The sequence below is a fragment of the Rosa rugosa genome, chromosome 3 (genome assembly GCF_958449725.1).
Source record: "Rosa rugosa chromosome 3, drRosRugo1.1, whole genome shotgun sequence".
NCBI lineage: Eukaryota > Viridiplantae > Streptophyta > Magnoliopsida > Rosales > Rosaceae > Rosa > Rosa rugosa.
The window spans coordinates 15,516,040-15,521,214 of NC_084822.1; positions in this window are offsets into that span (position 1 = coordinate 15,516,040).

Here is a 5,175-nt window from a genome sequence, read left to right on the forward strand (position 1 = left end):
GGACCTGTCTTTTGGCCCTGCGGGCCTCCATCGGCCCACGAGGCCCACGGGCTAAATGATGACCCCTACATTGAGGAAAACAAACTCCAAGCACCCATGAATCTGAGGCCCAACTTTGCAACTCATTATTGATGTATCAGACTGGATGAACGTAGTTGCTATGAAGGCAACAAAGAAATTATTTTTATATTAGGTATTTCATGGATTTTGCACACATCGACAGTATGAGAGGACCATCACAAAATCTTTAGCAGAGGAGCCGACTGCTGCTGGTAACTTTTTTGTTGTAGATCCATTTCGGAACCACATATGTACTAAGTTATGTAGTTATAATGTTGGATCCACACGCTGACCCCGACACACTTTTTTTCTTTTTCTTTTTTGGTGATCCTGACGTGAAGGCAAGACAGAGCATTTTCTGAAAATATATATTTTTCCTCTCCCTTTTTTTTCTTCAGGATTTTGGTGATAATTGAAGAACCTCATTCCTGCTTTCTCTATTTACTGACAGGAATCCATTGCTAATGGTGTGCTGCTTCTCCTGGGACCTTGATTTGACGCAGGTTGCTGGTAGCGGCAAGGTAAGCTGCTCTGTCTTTCTCTGTTTATTAACCTTTATTTGATTATTATTTCCTTCATACATACTGTGACTTTAGCCATGATTCTACCCTCTGACATATGCAGGGCTGGAATCATGGCACGTGCAGCCCATAGCATGATCCTTTTTTTTTTTTCGATAACAACCAACAGCATGATTCATCCATCATTAATCATTCTTGTTCACATGTCCCCTTCACCTTCTTGTCTCATGATGCCGCAGCCACATCTTTTTTTTTTTACCAATAATGTCAAAATTAAATTAGTGTCAATGCTGTACAATTTTTTTTTTTTGAACTTGGTACTGACTTTCCTATTTCTCAGCCCCTTGCCTTGGCTACATTCATGAGTAGATTTCTGAGTTTTCTTCTGGAGATACCGCGAACCTGAAAGATACCACTTTTTTTTTCTTTTTTCTCTTCACATCATGCATGCATTCTGAAAGTTTGTTTTAAATATATATATTTTCTCTTTCTTTTTTAGGACTTTTAGTGACTATTGAAGAACGCGGACGACCTAAGTGCTTGAATTTTTCCACTTCTTGATTGTGGGAAAATCTACTCAAAGCAGTTAGGCTTTGCGTGTTTATCGACGTCAAGGGGAAGAACGTGAACGTCCTAAGTGCTTGGATTCCTCCACCTTTGCACGTGGTAGGGTCCACTAAAAGCGGTTAGGCTTTACGTATTTGGTGGTTTACGAAAAGAAGAATGCGAACGTCCTAAGTGCTTGGATTCCTCCACTTTTGTGCGTGGTAGGGTCCACTAAAAGCGGTTAGGCTTTGCGTACATCGACAGGCACTCGCGATCGCGCGTCCCGTCCTTTTGTGGCCATGGCTTTCTTCAAGTGCTTCAAGAAAGGGACAGTCACCATCCTCGAGGATCCGAAGGACACTCAAAGTGATGGCATTACTCTGCAGGTGTATCCATCGTTGACTGGGCCTCAAGCAATCGATGTCCCTCCTTATGACCCTTCAGCTCACATCCTCCAGTGGACTCATGTGGCACCTCGCCAACTAGCTATGTTTCGACAACAGAGGTCTGGCCATGACAAACAAAGCTCAAATGTGTTGTTGTTGAAGTCTACGCATCATGATCAAAACAATCCTCAGGTCCCATTCACGCTTCTCAGCGATCGTATATGCAACGGTTCAGTGCAGTGGAGTAGTGCATTCCGAGCAAATGGGGGGGGGGGGTTCTCTTACACAGAGTTCTACTGGGAATGGGTTGAAGATATCTTAAGCACGAATGGCAAGCTTGTTCGAGAGGTCGGTCTCTATCGAGCGATATTCGCCTCACTATTCAGCTATGACCGCGTCGCGCCTGTCATACGGGCTTTCTGTGAGTATTGGTGTCATACGACGAATACCCTCCACACTTCTAGCGGGGAAATGTCCATCTCCCTTTGAAATTTAGACCAACTTGGAGGTTTGCCCATTGTCAGACGATTTTATGATGAGGTTGTTCCAGCTGCTGAAGAGCTTTCTGCAACAAGCAAAGGGAGTCAACAGAACCGCTATTTGTTTCTCGCCTACCATAAGCTCTGCAAGGAAGGTCAAGGGCAGAAAGTGAAGATAACTTCATGGATACAATACTGGTATAGAGAAGCTTTGCGCTATAAGAGGCCTCTGAACAAAAGCACCAGGAACAAAAGAGATCCGCCCCCGGATGGGTTTAATCCATCTGGCAAGATCCATGAGATCCGACAACGAACTCCTGCAGACCTTGCAATATTTGATGACTTAGGCATGGAGGTTGAAGATATAGAGCCCACCTATTTGGCTGCCTTTCTTGCTTGTTGGTTGTGCTTGTTTGTTTTACCCAGAGACAACACCGGTTTGATTTGTCCGGGAGTATTCAAAGTTGCCAGCAAAATGTCATAGGGTCTAAAAATGTTCCTAGCAGTACCGGTGTTGGCTAGCATTTATCAGGGTTTGAATGAGATCTCTGTTTCCAGTGATCCAGGTAATTGTTCAGCTGCTCTTCCTTTTCATTATATATACGTATGGCTAACAGAGTACTTCGGCACCCACTTTCAATCTCCACTTCCCAACGACCTAAGGCCCCGTATGGTTCGCTTCTCCGGAGAATTTTCAGCTAAGCATTTTGAGGACTCACAGGCTCTTTCTTTGTTCAATGCATGTGACAATGTGAGGATGGATGCATTTGCCAGGGAATTTTCGGAGAGCAGAGTGATTATCTACCGCGATAACATCTCCCATTTAGACTTCATATATCTCATCAGCCTTCGATCCGGGTATCTTTCTCTAAGGCAGGATAGCCGACGAGTCATTCAACCATACAGTCCACATCGGTTTAGTAAACAGTTTGGTTATGTCCAAGACATTCCTGGCAGCCTTAAGAATGACATTCGCACCGGCGTATTGGCTTTGATTTATAAGCATTGGGATTCTTGCACCAGAATGAACACCAAGTGTGTGGTAACATTGCCGATCCAAAGTGCTATCACGGAGTACGTGATTACCCGAGACTATGTCGATTGGTGGTCTAAAGCGTACCGTTCTACACCAGTGAAGACAACAAAAGTAGCGCCTCCTAATGGACCACTGCACAAGTCTCTGAAAGCAAAAGAGGATAAGAACGTCAGGCATGCAGCACCGCCTCATTGCAAAAATGTGATTCCTTGTGAAGTTGAATGTAGCACCAACGTCCCTACGCCTCCTAATAGGACTTTGCTTCCCAATAGTGATTGTTAGACTCATCCGCTCAACACTCTACTAGATGATGGAGACTCTTTAGATTCTCACGTCGCTTTAGTCCATCCGCTCAAGCTGAAAAAACCTGCCATCAAAGAAAGAAGGCGTAGTGGAAGCAGCAGTAGCAATAATAGTACGTGAAGTGCACTTTAAGCGTCGGAAAACTGACACCAGTCTTGGCCCTACTTATTGCGATCCCAATGCTCGAGTTCACTCTAAATACTGACTTTCTTGGTGACGTTCCAACTTCTTTACAACCAATGCTGCAACATAATAAGGTAACCTATCTTTTCAGGGTGCAGAGATTGATGGTCATCCACTTTGGGGGAACGATGACGCCTCTTCAGACCCTATACGCGTTCCTTTTGCAGCGGAACTTAAGGCTTACTCTTTACCCACGAAAGGAACATCCAATGCAAAGAATGACTCACAGAAAATTGACCCTACAGGTACAATTCTTAACTCTTGTGTATTTTCATTGCACTTTAATCCCCTTTTATTTTTATTTTATTTTTAACTAATGATACATGTACAGGTCCACTTACCAAGGTGCATCCTCCCAAGCCTCTGAACACCATAGCCTTTTTTGAGGCTTCTCTTGGTGGAGCTGCTATTATAAATGCTAGTCAAAGACTTCATGATATCCGTCAACAAGCTGCTACCGCAGTTTGTGAACAAATTGAGGATATGATAATGAAGCACTCCTCAAAGACAATTCTTTCCAGCAAGGGGGAACTTGACAAGCTGATAGCTGAGCTTAGCCTTTATGGGATTGATCCTTCATCCGTAAAGGGCAAAGTTGAGGGATTGTTGACTAGTGCTGACCAATACAACTTGGCACGGCTTGCTTGTTCACGCAAGGCTACTCCAGGCACACGTAATCAACGTCTGGCTGACACCGAGTCAGAAATTGCAAAGGTCACTTCAATTCGTCAAGCTGACTCTGATCATCGCCAATCTGCACTCAAGTCTTTGGAGAAATTAAAGGAGGAACAACGAAAATTGGAGCAAACAGTGACTTTACTAGACGAGAGACTTCTACTACAGGAGAAGAAGCTTGTTGATTTAGAAAAAGAGAAGACTCAAATCAAAGAGACCCCCGAGGTGTCCACTGCAGAGCTTGAGACGACAAAATCATTGCGAGATATTTTTGAGAGCCATTGCAACAGCTTCAAGGGTTTGACTTGGGTGTGAAGAGTTGTTCTCCATTCGTAGTTTATGATGATTTTTTTTCATTTTCATTTATTACTTGTAATAAGTCAAACTTTGACAGTCATAACTTATTATGGAAATAAAGTACTTTTCTATTTATTTACTTTATGAATGGTAATCAAACCCTTTATTTTTATTTGATGTGAGTCATGTGACTGAACTTGAAATTGTTATTCCCAAGCTGCCTACGTATCCTTCCAATGAAGGAATCAAGTCATCACGTAGTTCAAGGGTTTATGGATGATGTGAATTTTTTTTTTGTCCTTTTTTTTTTTGCTTGAGCCGCCCCTTTTGGTTTTCAACTCAACAGACTTTTTTTTTTCTTTTTTTTTTTTGTGCCATGTGCAGTTTAGGCTCGTGCTGGCTAGGAGCGTCTTCTTACTTTCTTCAGGCGTAGTACCTCTTCAGGAACTTTCCATTTATGTGGCCAATTCTCAGGCCATCTTCAGCCACAATTTTGTAGGCTCCATTGGTGTAGACTTCGCTGACGACATAAGGTCCACCCCACTTTGACTTGAACTTAGGACCAGTCTTGTGTGTCATGATGATAGGTCTGCGCACGACAAGCACTAGGTCACTAACTTGAAAGGATCGGGGTTGAACCCCTTTGTTGAAAGCTCGTGACATTCGTTCTTGGTAGCATTCCAAGTGCT